At 44.8% G+C, this 20721-nt stretch overlaps 1 long non-coding RNA gene across 1 annotated transcript in view; it reads left to right on the plus strand.

The window, feature by feature from the left end:
* Positions 1 to 14058, plus strand: part of LOC134980734 (uncharacterized) — a 352652-nt gene extending 338594 nt beyond the window's left edge. The window contains exons 2-4 of the long non-coding RNA XR_010190466.1: positions 12475 to 12545; positions 13063 to 13123; positions 13991 to 14058. This is a non-coding gene — a long non-coding RNA (uncharacterized LOC134980734). The remainder of the gene's footprint in view (positions 1 to 12474; positions 12546 to 13062; positions 13124 to 13990) is intronic.
* Positions 14059 to 20721: the final 6663 nt, after the last annotated feature.

Genomic DNA, 20721 nt, shown 5'->3' on the forward strand with positions numbered 1-20721 from the left:
GGGCTTCTGTCCTTTTATGTACTTTAATGGCGGGGGTTAATGCACATATACAGTTTATCAGACTGTATTATGTGCTTTTCGCCAAGTAAGGTAATCTAATTGCTGCCCAGGGCGCCCCCCCCCAGCGCCCTGCACCCATCAGTGACCGGAGTGTGTGGTGTGCTAAGGGAGCAATGGCGCACAGCTGCAGTGCTGTGCGCTACCTTAATGAAGACCGGAGTCTTCAGTCGCCGATTTTCAACTTCTCTTCGTTCTTCTGGCTCTGCAAGGGGGACGGCGGCGCGGCTCCGGGACCGGACGACCGAGGACTGGGCCTGTGTTCGATCCCTCTGGAGCTAATGGTGTCCAGTAGCCTTAGAAGCCCAAGCTAGCTGCAAGCAGGTAGGTTCGCTTCTCTCCCCTCAGTCCCACGTAGCAGTGAGTCTGTTGCCAGCAGATCTCACTGAAAATAAAAAACCTAACAAATACTTTCGTTTCTAGGAAGCTCAGGAGAGCCCGTAGGGTGCATCCAGCTCTGGCCGAGCACAGATACTAACTGAGTTTTGGAGGAGGGGCATAGAGGGAGGAGCCAGTGCACACCAGATATAGTACCTAATCTTTCTTTTAAGAGTGCCCAGTCTCCTGCGGAGCCCGTCTATACCCCATGGTCCTTACGGAGTACCCAGCATCCACTAGGACGTCAGAGAAAAAGGGGATCACTTTAGAAAGGAGATTGGGTGTGATATATCATTTGAATACCGCCATTTGAGTTCTCAATATATCCGCCGTAACTCTTTATCAACAGACAGCATGGCACACAGGACAATCAGAGCAATGGCTCAGACCACATCACTGTGTAATAGAAGTTAAGGGGCTTAAAGGGCTGTGGAGAGTCTTGTCCGACTTCTGTGCTCCATGGGGGGAAGGGGGGGGGGGGAGCACTGGGTCTTGCAAAGACGCCCACTAGTTTCTTAACATTCCCCTGAGTACTCTATCTGTTCATTGTCATTGAGCACTGTGTGTGGTGTCACTGTACGAGAGCTGTGCAGTTGGGGGGCTGGACATTTGTGTATAATAGAGAACAAGGAAGAATTAAAGTTAGATAGTTGTAAGAAATGGTGAGGTGACGTCTCAGAGAAAGATGGAAAGGAAAAAGTATTGTAAATAGAGTTATATACATGAGGGTAGCAGTGAAAAGAAAAAATAATTAAGAATAGTTAACAGGATCAGTGATATGTAATGAGTGTAATAAAGTTAGTATAGTTTAAGAGTAACAGCATATATAAGATGTAAAGCAATAAATAAAACTGGTGTCAGAATCTGCCTGACTTCAGTCCTCTCCAGTTCAGAAGGCTTTGGATCCCCTATTTTGACATGTCTGGCCAGCGGCTGCAGTCTCAGCATTCCATATGGGAGTGCACCATCTTGGAACTCCCTCCATTTCCAGTCAGCCAATACAGAACTTGGATTTTTTATCACATGAACATCACTGACCAGTCACATTGCAGATATGATTGGTCAGCCTATTTACATCCTCCCTGGTCTCTGCATCATTGCCTGATCTTCATCTCTGCCTCTGCAGACTACTGGTGATGGCACCTGGTGATTCCGCTGCTCTGTTAGCTAGTACTCTCCGGTTTCTGCATTCATTGCTCCTACAGTGAATCTCCTGTTACTGCTCACTTGAATTGCAGTATTCTTCCAGTCATTGCTGCTGCAGTGAATTTCCTGTTGCTGCTTAATCAGTCTACAACATTCCACCTGTTCTTGCATTAACTGCTCCTGAAAGTTCATCTCAAGTTGCTGCTTAATCAGACTGCACCATTCCACCTGCTTCCAGGGATGTAACTAGATGATTTGTAGGTCCCACATCTTTATCTATGTAAAGTGTCAAGAAGGTTTGGAATCAATGATTTCTTGTAAATCCATTACAAATATATGAAGGGAAGGAGGAAAACAATTTGTTTAATTTCAATGATTTCCTGTACAATTTAGGAAGTGAAATGCAAACATTATTGCTGCATAAACAATATAGATACTTTGAATTTGTGTGATATATCAAAGGAGGAATGTAAATGATCAGTTCCTGTGTAATGTGAGCTATATTGTGTCTTCTGACTATATATAAAAGAGCTGTGTGTAGAGAGATATCCTCTGACCAAGAGGAGAATGCTGCTGTAAACATCTTGCATGCCGTGAATGGTCCTTAACACCTTTAGCGACGGAATTAGTCTTTTTTAAGACTTTTTGAGCAATAAACATCTTGCCTTAAAAAAAAACTGCTTTATCCTTTGACCAACAGAATTGCGTCAATTGCAATTCCGGTCTCTGCCTGTTCTGGTTTGAGGTCAGCGTCTTCAAGCTCCGCCCTCTGACAGCTACCATGCAGGGCTTGGTCCATGGTGAGTAACCACTGGGAATCAGCTGATGCCAATTAGGTGTGGTAGCACTGTGTATATGCATACACAGCAGAAAACTTTATCAGGTGCTGATGGTAGGAGCCTGAGCAGATTCGCAGTTCCAGGTGTCGCGGTGAAAGAACCTGGTGAGGGCAGCAAAATACCCACTGCACAGTGGGAGGAGTCAGTAACAGGTTGTTACTGATGGTAAGAGGGAAGCTCCTATTGGCCCAGGCCCTGTGAGACCAAAACCAGTTTGTGATCGTTTGGCACAGGCAGCAGGGCACATCTGGTCACAGCAGCAATTGGACTATTAGGATGAGGGGGTGGTAGGCTAGAATGAAAAGTTGAGAGAATGTCTGGAAGCTGGATGAAAGTTTAATGGACTGTTCTAGGGAGTAGGAGTGTGGTTGAGAAGGAGTGCAGGTGTGAGAAATAGAGACATTTTAATTGCATTCTGAATGGGACAGGGAGGCAGTGAAGTGACTGGTAGTGATTATATGGATTCATATGGAACATCCCAGTCCAACAATCTATTGCAAGTCCCAATTATCATATTGTTGCTTATTCATTAAGCACCGCTGTTCAGGAGTCCTCCTGTAGTAACCAGCTTGCTGCGATTAGCAGCTGTCTCTGCAATCCTTATCGCCACTACCTTGGTAGCAGTGTAATTGGGGTTCACACATACGTATAAAGAAGCCGGTGTCCAGCGGAGGGATCCAAACAGGGGCAGAGGATATTCTATAGGAAGGAGCAGGGGTCGAGGAATCAATGTCATCTGAAGATGGTGACTGTTCCCGCTGTCAAGCTCCAATAATGTGTTTTGGTCCACAGGGTATCGCCTGTATTACCATTAATAATGAATGGCTCCATTAGTTAATTTCTACAAAAATAGGTGAAAATGGTAATTTTCACATACGTGTAGAAGTTAAGGGATAACAAATACACCCTATTGAGTGAAAGTGTACTCCTCCTGTAATCATCAGTACATAGCATAATAAAAACAGGTCCAAACACAGAAGAAAATGTATGATGTCACACATCAGTTTAGGAACAGCTTTGGTGCTGCTAGATTGGTATATTATAAGTTCATATATTTTACTTCAAACATTTGTCTTAATCGTTGTCTTTTAAACTATTTGGAGCTAATTGCAATGAACTATCCTTCATTTGTTTCCAGCACTCAGCATCATAGTGAATTGCTCTGTTTAATTTTGTCTTTTGCTTAAAGAGTAATTAAGATGTCATCTATAGTCAAACAGATAAAAATAATTAGTTTACAAGCTTGACAGCACAACAGCAGAAAATCAAAACATTTTAAGATAACGAACAGCTTCCATTTTATTTCTAAAATAAATAATGAAATGCTTGTACTCTTTTCAACAAAATTAAGTAATTGGCACAGTTAATAAACTGGACCTGTCATAATTGCTTATAACTCCATTGCTTTCTTTAATGAAATAAGAATTTGTCTAAATGACCATGATTTATTTATTACAGGGTAGTGCAGTGCTACGAAGCCTACAATATGTTATCCCTCTTGTAACATCATATAAATCATTTCAGCGCTTTGCAAATTGTGAAAACTAAATCTTTCTGCACATAAGATATTTAAATGAGCTGAAAGGCACGGAGAAATTAACTTGTTAAGATGTTCCCTACTTTGAACATTGGTGCGGAGCATGTTGTCCGTTTGATGGCGTGCTATTTATATATCCTTGGCACATAGGATAAACTTAGTTCAGGCAAGTTAAACAATGTATTTATAATTACAAAAATGATAAATCACACACACAAACACACACACACACGACAAAACTATTGCATTGATGTCTTTTTACGTATCAGTAATAGTCCAGTAATACTTCCTGAAAACTGCAGTAAATGAACAGTTCATTTGCAGGATACAGAAAGAAAGGAGTTTTATATGCACCTACAGTATATGTACAGGAATCACAGTAAATGCAAGACTAATGAGTTCACAAAGTATCTGAGATAGATATTTTAAATGCACCCTGGGATGTGACCAGAGGCGGATTGGCCATAGGGCTTACAGGAAAGATTCCCGGTGGGCCGACGCGCCCGTGAGGCCTGTTTTGTTTAAAGACATGTGGTCATTTTTATAGACATAATGAATAAGATGCAAAATAATTTCCATATATGAAAATACTCCTCGATACTCGTATGGTACAGCTCCGCCAGCGCGAGGGACAGATGCAGGCTCCAAAAGGTGGTCAGAACCGCAGAGATCGGGGCCGACCTTCCCTCAGTCCAGGAACTGTACCTGTCCAGAGCTAAAAAGCGGGCAATGAAGATAGTAAAAGACCAGCTACACCCCGGCCACAGCATGTTTAACTTGCTTCCTTCAGGCAGGCGTTACAGGGCCGTCCCCGCCAGCTCCACCATAAGCCTCAAAAGTTTCTTTCCCCAAGCGGTCCGCCTGCTGAACTCCTGAACATTGACTGACTAGACGTACATGTAACTAACTTGTGTCCCTACGGTATACCTATCTGTGTGACTTTACTTGCCCCCCCCCAACCCCCCCTACCCCCACCTGCTTAGCTGTTGTATAGCAAACCGAAGACAAATTCCTAGTATACGCAACGCAAGTATACCTGGCCAATAAAGCTGATTCTGATTACTTTGCCACTTAGCCTGTGATTGCAGATGATCTAGTGTATGCTCTGTCTGCCTGCTTGGCTGACATATAAGATTGAGTGAATAGTGATTGGGATACGGTTGGTGTAATAAGCAAGAAAATACTGTATATCTTTCTAAAGAATGATATAGTTTCCTAAATTCTGAAGGTGTATCATATAATGTGCTCATAAAATGTAATTTTATTTCTTTTTAACTTCCCCCTTGATGCTGGACATGCCCACTATCTGGAAAGTCTTGGGGGGAGGGAACTGCTGCCATGGCCCATGGCTAGACCTTACACCTCTGGTGCTGCCCATGTGGGGCCACTAGTACAAATTTTTCCAGGGCCCCTTTTTGTTTCCAATCCGCCCCTGGGTGTATGGGACCGGCCTATCGGAATCTGTCATGGTGTCCTGGTGGGCCAATCCGCCCCTGGCCTTCTCACACATTATCAGAATGTGGCACAGAGAACAGATTTGGTGAAGGGCCAGGAGGTAACATTAATGCAGGTGTATAGACCTCTTTTTCCCTCCTCCAATGCAGATATGGAAAGACGGAAACTTACTCCTGTAGAAGGGCATTCTTAAACTTCTCGGCACTGAGTTCTTGAGAGCCATTAAATTACGCTATATACTGCACAGTAAGGTACAGTAAGGTATATATTGTACACAGAGGCATATCACAATATATACTGGCCACAGAGACTATACTGCACACAGGACCATGACATTACTCTACATGGGGACATTCTATATAATACAGTATTTGACACTGTATATACAATACTGTACAGCAAGTAAAAGAGAGAGTATACACTGTACAGCAAGTGATGTCTATAGAGTATACAATATGCAGCATATATAGATAGAATACACACTGTACAGCAGGTGATATATACAGTATATGGAACATATACTGTATGCAGAGCGTAATATAGAGAGAATATACACTGTACAGCAAGTGATGTCTACTGAATATACAATATGCAGCACATGTGATATATATGGAACATATACTGTACAGTATATATATATATATATATATATATATATGCACACACACAAACTGTACAGCAAGTAGTACATGTAGACTATCAATTGCACAGTATGGGAGATATAGATAAATATACACTGTACAGCATGTGATATATCTACATAATATACACTGTACATGACATGAGAATATCTAAATGATGCGAGATGTATAGAATTTCTGTACAGAATGTGACATATATATATATATATATACATATATACAGTAAGAGAGAGAATATACACTGTACAGCAAGTGATATATATGTGGAGCATATACTGTATGTAGAGCATAATATAGAGAGAATATACACTGTACAGCAAGTGATGCCTACAGAATATACAATATGCAGCACATGTGATATATATGGAACATATACTGTACAGTATATATATATATATATATATATATATATACATACACACACACACACATACACACCCACAAACTGTACAGCAAGTGGTATATGTAGACTATCAATTGTACAGTATGGGAGATATATAAATATACACTGTACAGCATGTAATATATCTACATAATATACACTGTACATGACATGAGAATATCTAAATGATGTGAGATATATAGAATTTCTGTACAGAATGTGACATATATATATACACACTAAGAGAGAGAATATACACTGTACAGCAAGTGATATATATGTGGAGCATATACTGTATGTAGAGCACAATATAGAGAGAATATACACTGTACAGCAAGTGATGCCTACAGAATATACAATATGCAGCACATGTGATATATATGGAACATATACTGTACAGCAGGCATTCCCAACCACGGTCCTCAAGGCACACCAACAGTGCAGGTTTTAGTGATATCCAGGCTGCAGCACAGATGGTTAAATCAAAATAACTGAGCTACTAATTAAGTCACCTGTGCTGAAGCCTGGATATCACTAAAACCTGCACTGTTATAGGCCCTACACACTGGCCGATTTTCTGAAAGATATGAACGATCTTGTTCATAAATGAACGAGAACTCGTTCATATCTTTCAGTGTGGAGACTCCAGCGATGAACGATGCGCGTCTCCGCGCTCGTTCATCGCTGGTCTCCCGTCGGCTGTGCATGCAGGCCAATATGGACGATCTCGTCCATATTTGCCTGCACTTCAATGCAGCCGCGTGACGGGGGGAGTGAAGAAACTTCACTCCCCCCGTCACTGCCCCCCCGCCGCCGGGTCGCTCGTCGGCCGTATCCGCCGTCGGGCAGCTCGGCGGCGGGTCGGCCAGTGAGTAGGGCCCCTGTGTGTGCCTTGAGGACCGTGGTTGGGAATACCTGCTGTACAGTATATATATATATATATATATATATATATATATATATATACACACTGTACAGTATGTATATATATATATATATATATATATACATACATACACACCCACAAACTGTACAGCAAGTGGTATATGTAGGCTATCAATTGTACAGTATGGGAGATATTGATAAATATACACTGTACAGCATGTGATATATCTACATAATATACACTGTACATGACATGAGAATATCTAAATGATGTGAGATATATAGAATTTCTGTACAGAATGTGATATATATATATACAGTAAGAGAGAGAATATACACTGTACAGCAAGTGATATATATGTGGAGCATATACTGTATGTAGAGCACAATATAGAGAGAATATACACTGTACAGCAAGTGATGCCTACAGAATATACAATATGCAGCACATGTGATATATATGGAACATATACTGTACAGTGTATGTGTATATATATATATATATACATACATACACACACACACACACACACACACACACACCCACATACACACCCACAAACTGTACAGCAAGTGGTATATGTAGACTATCAATTGTACAGTATGGGAGATATATATAAATATACACTGTACAGCATGTGATATATCTACATAATATACACTGTACATGACATGAGAATATCTAAATGATGTGAGATATATAGAATTTCTGTACAGCACATGTGACATATATACAGAACACACATTGTGACATCATGCTACGTCACAGCAGCACACCTAGCCTGCCACTGTACAAACACGTCACATGGCGCTGCCACTAGGAAGCACTCACCCTTCCCATCCTGCCGGTGCGGCCACGGTCTCCGCCGCTCTGTTCCGGGCTCTGGAACCCTGACCCGGCCATCTTCAAGACACCACCCACATCTTGGAAGGAGACGCCCCCTGGTTCAAGCGGAGCTGGTTGCCGTGGAAACCATCTCTCTCAGAAGCCTTCTGATTTGTCGTTGTTGATCCCTGCTATCATGGTGCGGAGTTTCCTGGCTGCTGTGAGGAGGCGGCACCAGAGTGTCAGCATCAGAAGCCGGGAGACCTGGCTGCAGCTGATCGTCGTTACCTTGCAACCGCCTGAGGCATCAGCATCCATCTCCTGTCACTACCCATGTGGTGTATATATCCTTATCCCCTATCACCTGACACGGGGTCTATGTATACCTGACAGCCCCAGGGGTTATATATATCTAACTTCTATGTCACCTGATGGCAGGTAGAGCCACATTTTACACATAAGGCAGACAGAGACCCTTTTTACACCTAAGGCAGGCAGAGTTCCCTTTTTACACATTAGGCAGGCAGAGTCCCCCTTTTTACACATAGGGCAGGCAGAGTCCCCCTTTTTACACATAGGGCAGGCAGAGTCTGAGAGAGAGTATTCTACTTACATGTGACCAACTGGCAGGCCTCTCCTCTTCTCCTTTCTGCCCTACGCTGTGCTCTTCGCAGCGCAGGGCATTGTGGAAGGGCTGGGAGAGACGTCATCTCTCCTAGCACACGGGTGGGAGAGAGATGCAGTGCTGTCCGGCTACCTATGTGAGAGGTAGCCAGGCAATGCAGCTGGGTGCCGGTGGTGTCGGCGGGGGGACGCAGGCCAGACATGTCCCGTGCAGCAGCGGCCCAGGAGACAGGCGGCGGGAGTGAGTAGTGAGATAGCGGGCGTGCGGGTGGGGGTTTGCTGCCAGATAGTTTACCCTCAGTGCATTCGTGCTGTGGGCAAGACACCATTGGCACACACCTAGTCACGGCCCTGCCTGGCAGCCCCAGGGGTTATACTGTATATCTTACCTCCATGTCACCTGACAGAGTCTATATACCTGACAGCCCCAGTGGGTATGTATCCTACCTCCATATTACCTGACAGCCCTAGGTGGTATGCATCTTACCTCCATGCAAGGGTGTAGCTACCATAGGTGCAGAAAGTGCAGCTGCTATGGGGCCCAGAGCTGAGAGGGCCCCACCTTCCCTGTCAAGGTTATGTGTTATATACATTTTTCACCATTGGGTGATAAAAACATTTGCCTTGGGACCTACAATATATCTAGTTATGCAACTGGACCTGCTCATTGTAATGCGGTATAAAATGAACTGGATTATAATGTATGAAAAAAATTAATGTATTTTAAAATTAATGTATTATAATGTTACGTAATATGAACTGGGGCACTATAGTGTGGCAAAATAGGAGCTGGGAACACTATGTGACCATGCGAATTGGTGATACTGTGTTGCATAATGTGTACTGGCAGCCCTACACTGTGATATAATGTGAACTATGGCACTACTATGGTTCAGAATAAGAGCAAGGGCACTATTATGGGGCATAAAATTAACAACTCCTGCGGTCTCTCTCGAATCATTGGGGCAGGGGCCCCTTCAAAATGTTGCTACGGGGCCCATGAAGTTCTGGCTACGCTCCTGCCTCCATGTCACCTGACAGCCCCAGCGGGTGTGTATCCTACCTCCATATTACCTGACTGCCGCAGGGGTATGTATCCTACCTCCATGTCACCTGACAGCTCCAGGGGTATATGTATCCTACCTCCATGTCACCTGACAGCCCCAGGGGTATGTATCCTACCTCCATGTCACCTGACAGCCCCAGGGGGTATGTATCCTACCTCCATGTCACCTGACTGCCCCAGGGGTTATGTATCCTACCTCCATATCATCTGACAGCCCCAGGGGTATGTATCCTACCTCCATGTCACCTGACAGCCCCAGGGGTTATGTATCCTACCTCCATAGTACCTGACTGCCGCAGGGGTATGTATCCTACCTCCATGTCACCTGATAGCTCCAGGGGTATGTATCTTACCTCCATATCACCTGACCGCCCCAGGGGTATGTATCCTACCTCCATGTCACCTGACAGCCCCGGGGTATGTATCTTACCTCCATCTCACCTGACAGCCCCAGGGGTATGTATCTTACTTACCTCCATCTCACCTGACAGCACTGGGGGGTATGTAGCCTACCTCCATGTCACCTGACAGCACCGGGGGGTATGTAACCTACCTTCATGTCACCTGACTGCCCCAGGGGGTATATATCCTTCCTCACTTATACTCCTATCTACTCAATGGGTCTGGTAAAGGGTAAGTTAGTGTCAGACTAGGCCCTGGGGTGAAATGACCGTGGTGTGTGTGTGACCAGGAACTGGAGGGGGCATGGTCAGCCCACAAAGGATTTATATGATAAAATGATGATAGAAAGTGACAGATTCTAGGGCCCTGGATCAGTAGAGTCCGCATAGAACCTTGTTGTGCCGCCCGCATGTGAGAGGGCTCCAGCCTCTATGTTACATAGAATTACAGAATTCATGCAGCGCACAATCTGGCTTTGGTATTATGTATAGAAGTGAAATGATGGTCAAAAATAATATGTATCCAGGTGTAACAGATTCTTATACAAAGGGAATATCAAACAGCGAATGTCAACTATAGCAAAACATGTCTATAAATCCTATACAAATAGCGTCTTATGTTACACACTAGAATCCAATCTGGTGATTACGCCCCAGTCTATATACGCTCCTGCTCACCCACTGTATCCAGCCAGACTATATATTATTGGAGAAATACTTATCCACCAATCCTGAATCTTAAAAAAAATGTAAATATCTAAATATACATGCATATATGAGAAATAATAACTTTGAACATCAAGTCCTCTTAGTGGTAATAGAATCACTGACACTGTATATAGTATATGGGTATTCTGCACATGGTAATGTCCGCAGTATGCAATGTTCCATGTCTCACGCTTCTTACACAGAACCTCGTTTTAATGGGCACAGTATCAGTACTCACAGACACTATTAGGCAGGTAAGTGGTAGGTGAGGTGCACATTACAGTACTTACCAGTGTTACTACCTCTGCTCCTCCATGGGCTGTGGTGTGAGTAGGTATCTGTGATTGGTATGTTATGTATATGATATATAATAAAAATCACTTGTGTGCTTCATCTAAAATGTATTTTTACTGTATTACCATCATACAATTAACCATCTCTAAATGAAGTAAAATAGACATAGGAGGACCGGCAGCCATATGTACAGACCCCATTGGCTGCTTTCTCCTCTTCATATCTCTCCTTGCTAATCCTAGCGTGATTGGTCAGTGGTGATAGTGGACCAACGCGTTTCGTCATGTGTGTGATTTCCTCAGTGGGCGTGCCTGTGCTTCTACGATCCCTCAAATATCTCTCTCTCCGGCTTTTGATAACTTCTTATTGGTAATCTACCATGTTTGTCATGCATGCCTTTACCTATCTCATCCCCTTGAGAATTGCTTCTGTTTCATTGCTATGGCCACTCTGTAGTTGCATTGTCATAGGACATCCTGTTGCATCACCGTGGTAACTGTTACGTTGGCCTATACTTCAGACTCTGATACTAGTTGTAAATTCTCCTTTATGGTGATCAAATGCAATGGTTAAGGTTCCAACTGGTTGTCCTCTAGTGGTCACCTAACGTTTCTCCTTCTGTACTTTATTCACTATAATTGCTCAGTGTTGTTTGTGTGACATCCATAACTGCGGTGCAGCCTTTATTTTCCATATTGTACCAATTTTATTCCTAATGATAACTTTTTAGTTTCTATATTGTATTTTAGCCCTTGTAGCTTATAGAGCTGAATGTAATAACTCTGAGAAGCAGGAAGTGCGGGAATTTGTGCGAGTCTGGTGATTATTAAAGCGGCAATCATTTATAGCATGTGTCCTGCTATAGCTTATATACCCTATAACGTATGTTCTTGGGTTCATACTATTTTGGTTTTGCACACCCTAAATTGTCTCTGTATTATGCATTATATGCTACTCAGTTTTGCATACTTAACTGTGCACACAATTATATTTCTTATGGATCTATATTTAGACCTCCAGGTTGTAAGGTTTTATGCTGAGTTCCCATCGCCTCTCAGTTTTGTAAATTTTGCCCAAAATCCCCTCTTTGCTAATTAGGTTGTATCTGCTCAGTTGTTATAAGTCGCAAAGCTTCAAGGTTGCAGTCATGTTTTTCCCTGAAATGTTGGGATGCACTATGTTGCTGAAATCCATTATTACGTTCCTTATGCGTACCCTTATTCTTCTTTCCATAGGTCTTTGTGTCTGTCCCACGTACTGCCGATTGCAGCAGCAGATATACAGTATTCTGTTGGTGGAGTCACAGGTAAGTTTCTGCCTTATTGTGTACGGCTGTTTGGTTTGGTTTGATGGAGCTGGGCCGGACAGCACACCCTAACTTCAAACATAATAAGAAATGCCACCATGCTGAGACTTGTAGTGGCACACAGAAAAAAGAAAATTGCTGGCGCACACTTCAAACACTAAGAATACTAATAATCAGAATTATTATAATTAACTTCTTAGTTTGGCTAAAAGTGCAAGCTCTCCTACCACGGCAAGGCGAACCTTTATCAGGTGGGTCCCTACAGCCCTAATACTGACACAGTATATAGTATATATTTATTCAGGACTTACCTTTCATAGTGTCTAATGTGTAGACTGCTATGCTCAGAAACCCTATTACTACTCCATGTTAAAATGTAGAGTTTATTATAATTATTGTGATTATCAGTAATCTTAGTGTTTGAAATGTGCACCTGCATTTTTCTTTTTTCTTCTTTTTTCTGTGTGGTTAAGTTTGATTTGAAGCTTTTTGTGGGTTTTGTGCTTCTGTATCCCAGGTTCCTGCAGTTACAGCATTCTCCGCAGTGGAATATCCCCCCCGTTTCCTTTGTAACTGAGGTTTGTACTAATTCTTTATAATTCCTAAAGTGCTTCTTATCTGGTCTCTGTTTCAAATCAGGGGCTTACTATATCTGATTGTTGTTGGAAAGTTTCTGAGTTGTGTGTCCTTATGTAATATATGTCAGTCTTGGTTTTGCTCGCCGATCAGTGGATTGGATCGGCATCCAGAAATTGCAGCACTGATCAGGGCAGCCATCAGAAATTGTGGGGCCCCGGACAGCCTGAATAGACTGGAATGCAACAGGTTATAGGTTTGAATCCTGGGTATGGCAGTATATTGAAATGTGTTATTTATTAAATTGTATTGTACTGCCTAAGCACTCCTAAAGAAACGCTCTGCAGCACCAGTCTCTCTTTCTGCCCCTCCTCCCCCTGCAGCCCCCACAGCTTACGGTTCTGGGCACCAGTTGCTAGTGCTGGGAGAAAGTCACAGGAATGAGGAGGAATACAGGCAGGAGGCGGCGCTCAGTCCGGCTTTGGTATCAAGCATAGAAGTGAAATGATAGTCACCAAATAATATGTATCCAGATGTAACAGACTCTAATGTGATTCTAGGGAATGTCATAGTGATTGGCAATTGTAGCACAGAATGTCTATAAGTCCCGTAGCAGTATCTGCTTATGTTATACACTACAGTACATGGTGGTGATTATGTATACTCTCCTCACCCACTGTATCCAGCCAGACTGAATATTAATGGAAAAATCCTTTTGGGGCAAAATCCCCTCCTGGCCAATTCGGTTGTTCACTGTCACTTGCTATAAATCTCAAACCTTCAGGGTTACAGTCATGTTTCGCTGCATTATGTCGCTGAAATCCTTTTCTAATATTACTTATATGTTCCCCTGTTCTCTCTTCCCATAGATCCTACTGTCCGTCCCACGTGCTGCCAGTTGGAGCTGCATCCAGCAGATATACAGTGTTGTGTTGGTTGAGGCACAGGTAAGTCTCTGTCTTATCGTGTACGGCTGTTTGGTTTGGTTTGATGTGAAGCTTATGGTGGGTTTTGTGATTCTGTGTCCCAGGTTCTTCAGGTTACACCATTTTCCGCAGTGGATGATCCGCCCGTTTCCTCTGTAACTGAGGTTTGTACTAATTCTTTATTATTCCTAAAGTGGTTCTGATCTAGTCTCTGCTGTAAATCAGGGGCTTTGGTGTATACTACATCTGGTTTTTGTGGTAAGGTCTCTTTGAATTGAGTGCCGTTATGTAATATATGCCAGTGTCAAGTAAGAATTATATGTATATCATACACATACCAATGGCAGAGTCCCACTCACACCACAGCCCATGGAGGAGCAGAGGAAGTGAGAGTAGCGACACGGGCAACGCACAGCTCATCTTCCACTTACCTGCCTAATAGCGTCTGTAAGAACTGATACTGTTCTCATTAGATAACGTAAGATGCTGTGTAAGAGGTGTGAGACATGGAGCATTGCAAACTGCGGACATTACCGTGTGCAGAATCCCCATATACTATATACAGTGTCAGTGTTTCTGTAACCACTAAGAGGACTTGATGTTGGTTCAGACCAGTACACAGTGCAATTTCCTTTACAGAATCTGGAAAGCTTTTGTGGTGTAAATGTAAATGACGAGGGGTCTCCCCAAAAGTACATTTCCCCATCCCAGGAAAGAAAAATGAAAGGCTCATTTATTTGATTTACATACTTTTAAGCTACATCTCAACATAATCAGCATTAAGGGCTAAACACTTGTCATAACATGACGCCACTCTCCATGGATAGGAGCCACGATTTCACCTCAGCCTTGACAGCGTCTATGTTGAAATTCAGTTCATCACACAATATTGGTCCAGTTGATGAGCGGCTAATGTCCTCATTCAAATGGTCCTGAATGCACTTTGCAGTCGGACATGCTTTGCAGTGGCAGCTCCATAACGCAAGACCACACGTCACTCCAAGCCACAAGCTACTGTACTTGCGTATCCATTGTTTTTCTCCTGCAATAGGGAAACTTACTTTTGAGAAACCCCTTGTAGATTAAAGCAATTCTGCCAGTTCCATGTATTTGGGATTGTAGTAAAGACACATTTGATATGGCCTTAGCTTTCACAACCCTTGATGTTTAAAAGGGGTGGATGGGGCGTGTAACTTCCAGGTAAGAGCCCCGGTGGGCTGTGAGGACTTTGGGACCACCTGTCACATGGGGGCCAGCCCTCAGTAGTGCTTCAGTTTTCTCGTATGCCTGTCAGTGGCCTGCCCAAGGAGGAGCACCAAGCTACTGACATTGCGAGAAGAGGCTGTCTTCTCCTGAGACAGAGAGTTCCTCCAGTCCAAGACAGAAGTATGCAACAGACACGCATCAGAAGCAGAGCAGTCAGCATCCAGCAGTCTGGGGTAAGTGCTGTGACCTAGAGGGACAGGAGGTTGGCGTGACGGGGTAGGAGCCTGGAGTGGCAGGAGGTAAGAGGGGCAGGGCAGGTGGCTGGAAAGACAAGTAGGTGGCTGGAGTCACAGGGGGGAGGAGTAACAGGAGATAAGAGGCTGGAGTGACATGGCATGAGCCTGGAGTGGCAGGAGATAAGAGACTGGAGACATAGGGTACAGGAAGCTTTAGAGATATGGGGCAGGAATCTGGAGAGACAGAACAGGAGCCTGCAGTGGCAGAAGGTTGGAGAGATGGGGCAGGAGGCTGGAGAGACAGAACAGGAGCCTGCAGTGACAGGAGGTTGGAGAGATGGGGCAGGAGGCTTGAGTGGCATGAGGTAGGAGTGACAGGAGATAAGAGACTGGAGACATTGGGTACAGGAAGCTTGAAAGATATGGGGCAGGAATTTGGAGTGACTAGGCAGGAGGTTGGAGAGATGGGGCATGAGGCTGGAGAGACAGGACAGGAGCCTGCAGTGGCAGGAGGTTGGAGAGATGGGGCAGGAGGCTGGAGGAACAGGAGGCTGGAGTCACATGGGGCAGGAGGCTAGAGTGACCTTGGGCTGGATAGTGAAGAGACACAGTAGGCTGGAGGGGGCATAAGGGACAGGAGGTGACAGAGGCCACGAATCTGGTTGAACCTCTGTTGTGCGATCATGACTATGGATATATTTCTACACAAAGATACATCTCCCAACGTGATGTACATGAATAGTGAATAGCGACTGAAGACACTGTATGCCCTGGGAGGATCAATTTCCTCAGAGGTTCCGTGCTGCAGAGAAACCACCATATAGGTAAGGTGTATTTCTCTGACGTCCTAGTGGATGCTGGGAACTCCGTAAGGACCATGGGGAATAGCGGCTCCGCAGGAGACTGGGCACAAAAGTAAAAGCTTTAGGACTACCTGGTGTGCACTGGCTCCTCCCCCTATGACCCTCCTCCAAGCCTCAGTTAGATTTTTGTGCCCGGCCGAGAAGGGTGCACACTAGGGGCTCTCCTGAGCTTCTTAGTGAAAGTTTTAGTTTTAGGTTTGTTATTTTCAGTGAGACCTGCTGGCAACAGGCTCACTGCATCGAGGGACTAAGGGGAGAAGAAGCGAACTCACCTGAAGTGCAGAGTGGATTGGGCTTCTTAGGCTACTGGACACCATTAGCTCCAGAGGGACCGAACACAGGCCCAGCCTCGGAGCTCGGTCCCATAGCCGCGCCGCCGGCCCCCTTACAGAGCCAGAAGCAAGAAGAGGTCCGGAAAAATCGGCGGCAGAAGACATCAGTCTTCAACAAGGTAGCGCACAGCACTGCAGCTGTGCGCCATTGTTACTCAGGCACACTTCACACTCCGGTCACTGAGGGTGCAGGGCGCTAGGGGGGGGCGCCCTGAGCAGCAATGTAAAACACCTTGGCTGGCATAAATACACCACATATAACCCTCAGGGCTATATGGATGTATTTTAACCCCTGCCAGAACTTACAAAAAAGCGGGAGAAAAGGCCGCCGAGAAGGGGGCGGAGCCTATCTCCTCAGCACACAGGCGCCATTTTCCATCACAGCTCCGCTGGAAGGACGTCTCCCTGACTCTCCCCTGCAGTCCTGCACTACAGAAAAGGGTAAAAAAGAGAGGGGGGGCACTAATTTGGCGCAGTTTTGATACTAACAGCAGCTATAAAGGGAAAAGCACATTTTATAGTGGTATTCCTGTTTATATATAGCGCTCTGGTGTGTGCTGGCATACTCTCCCTCTGTCTCCCCAAAGGGCTAGTGGGGTCCTGTCCTCTATCAGAGCATTCCCTGTGTGTGTGCGGTGTGTCGGTACGATTGTGTCGACATGTTTGAGGAGGAAAATGAGATGGAGGCGGAGCAATTGCCTATTATACAGTTGTCACCCCCTGGGGAGTCGACACCTGAGTGGATGAGCTTATGGAAGGAATTGCGTGACAGTGTCAGCTCGTTACGACAGACAGTTGACGACATGAGACAGCCGGCTACTCAGCTTGTGCCTGTCCAAGGGTCTCAAACGCCATCAGGGGCTTTAAAACGCCCGTTACCTCAAATAGCAGACACAGACACGGATACTGACTCCAGTGTCGACGATGATGAGACAAACGTGACTTCCACTAGGGCCACACGTTACATGATTGAAGCAATTAAAAATGTATTGCATATATCTGATAATACAAGTACCACTAAAAAGGGTATTATGTTTGGTGAGAAAAAACTGCCTGTAGTTTTTCCTGTATCCGAGGAATTAAATGAAGTGTGTGATGAGGCGTGGGTTTCCCCCGATAAAAAACTGATAATTCCTAAAAGGTTATTGGCATCGTACCCTTTCCCGCCAGAGGATAGGGCACGTTGGGAAATACCCCCTAGGGTGGATAAAGCGCTCACACGTTTGTCAAAACAGGTAGCACTACCCTCTCCTGATATGGCCGCCCTAAAGGAACCTGCCGATAGAAAGCTGGAGAATATCCTAAAATGTATATACTCTCACACGGGTGTTATACTGCGACCAGCAATCGCCTCAGCCTGGATGTGCAGTGCGGGCCTGGCGTGGTCGGATTCCCTGACTGAAAATATTGATACCCTAGATAGGGACAGTATATTACTGACTATAGAGCATTTGAAGGATGCATTTCTATATATGCGTGATGCACAGAGGGATATTTGCCGACTGGCATCAAGAGTTAGCGCGCTGTCCATTTCTGCTAGAAGAGGTTTATGGACGCGGCAGTGGTCAGGTGATGCGGATTCTAAAAGGCACATGGAAGTATTGCCTTATAAGGGAGAGGAGTTATTTGGGGTAGGTCTATCAGACCTGGTAGCCACGGCAACTGCTGGAAAATCCACATTTTTACCCCAGGTAGCTTCTCAACCTAAGAAGACGCCGTATTATCAGGCGCAGTCCTTTCGGCCCCATAAGGGCAAGCGGGCAAAAGGCGCCTCATTTATGCCCCGTGGCAGAGGGAGAGGAAAAAGGCTGCAACGAACAGCCAGTTCCCAGGAACAAAAGCCCTCCCCCGCCTCCACAAAGTCCTCAGCATGACGCTGGGGCTTTACAAGCAGACACGGTGGGGGCCCGTCTCAAGAAGTTCAGTGCGCAGTGGGCTCACTCGCAAGTGGACCCCTGGATCCTTCAAGTGGTATCTCAGGGGTACAAATTGGAATTCGAGACGTCTCCCCCTCGCCGTTTTCTAAAGTCTGCTTTACCGACGTCTCCCTCAGACAGGGAGGCAGTATTGGATGCCATTCACAAGCTGTATTCCCAGCAGGTGATAATCAAGGTACCCCTCCTACAACAGGGAAAGGGGTACTATTCCACACTATTTGTGGTACCGAAGCCGGACGGCTCGGTGAGACCAATTTTAAACCTAAAATCCTTGAACACTTACATACAAAGGTTCAAATTCAAGATGGAGTCACTCAGAGCAGTGATTGCAAACCTGGAAGACGGGGACTATATGGTGTCTCTGGACATCAAAGATGCTTACCTACATGTCCCAATTTGCCCTTCTCACCAAGGGTACCTCAGGTTTGTGGTACAGAACTGTCACTATCAGTTTCAGACGCTGCCGTTTGGATTGTCCACGGCACCCCGGGTCTTTACCAAGGTAATGGCCGAAATGATGATACTTCTTCGAAAAAAGGGAGTTTTAGTTATCCCTTACTTGGACGATCTCCTGATAAGGGCACGATCCAGGGAACAGTTGGAAGTCGGGGTAGCACTATCTCAGATAGTGCTGCGCCAGCACGGTTGGATTCTCAATATTCCAAAATCTCAGCTGATCCCGACTACCCGACTCCTATTCCTAGGGATGATCCTGGACACAGTCCAGAAAAAGGTGTTTCTCCCGGAGGAGAAAGCCAGGGAGTTATCCGAACTAGTCAGAAATCTCCTAAAACCAGGCCAAGTCTCAGTGCATCAATGCACAATGGTCCTGGGAAAGATGGTGGCTTCTTACGAAGCAATCCCATTCGGCAGATTCCACGCAAGAACCTTCCAGTGGGATCTGCTAGACAAATGGTCCGGGTCGCATCTTCAGATGCATCAGCGGATAATCTTGTCACCAAGGACAAGGGTGTCTCTCCTGTGGTGGTTGCAGAGTGCTCATCTTCTAGAGGGCCGCAGATTCGGCATTCAGGACTGGGTCCTGGTGACCATGGATGCCAGCCTGAGAGGCTGGGGAGCAGTCACACAGGGACGAAATTTCCAGGGCTTGTGGTCAAGCCCGGAGACATCACCCCACATAAATATCCTGGAGCTAAGGGCCATCTACAATGCTCTAAGCCTAGCAAGACCTCTGCTTTAAGGTCAGCCGGTGCTGATCCAGTCAGACAACATCAGGGCAGTCGCCCACGTAAACAGACAGGGCGGCACAAGAAGCAGGAGGGCAATGACAGAAGTTGCAAGGATTCTTCGCTGGGCGGAAAATCATGTGATAGCACTGTCAGCAGTGTTCATTCTGGGAGTGGACAACTGGGAAGCAGACTTCCTCAGCAGACACGACCTCCATCTGGGGGAGTGGGGACTTCACCCAGAAGTCTTCCACATGATTGTGAACCGTTGGGAAAAACCAAAGGTGGACATGATGGCGTCCCGCCTCAACAAAAAACTAGACAGGTATTGCGCCAGGTCAAGGGACCCTCAGGCAATAGCTGTGGACGCTCTGGTAACACCGTGGGTGTGGAACAAAAAGGTTGTGTTTGCCTGCACCGCTGCAATTGATTTTATTTGACCATATTTGACCAACAGTTTCAGAAAATAAAAAAAAATATTTTTTATCTATATGTGTCGGTGGTGCAACCCCAGAGGTGTTAATATAATCTGTAGAAAAAGGAGAGTGATCCCTACAAAGAAATAGGGATCTGAGAAAAAGCCTCTTTGTGGGGGCACTCTTTCAAAAATTATTTATTTAATATTTATTGTTTAAAAAATTACATTTTATTTCAATAGTTAAAAGTAATATGTATAGAGAAAGGGCAACAAGATACCTAGTGGTATAACCCTAATAGACAGTCAACTAAAATTCAATGGTGATTTGTAATATAGTATGATCCTCCAAACTAACAATATATCTCAAGAGAAAAATAATTTGTAGCAACCTCTGTGTACAGTAATGTGTTTTAGAGTGCAGGTAATAATCCCTACACTCTTGACACAGGATGCAATTTAATTGAATCTTTATTGGAGGTAATTAATAAATCAAAT

Source organism: Pseudophryne corroboree, chromosome 12, assembly GCF_028390025.1.
Source record: "Pseudophryne corroboree isolate aPseCor3 chromosome 12, aPseCor3.hap2, whole genome shotgun sequence".
Lineage (NCBI taxonomy): Eukaryota > Metazoa > Chordata > Amphibia > Anura > Myobatrachidae > Pseudophryne > Pseudophryne corroboree.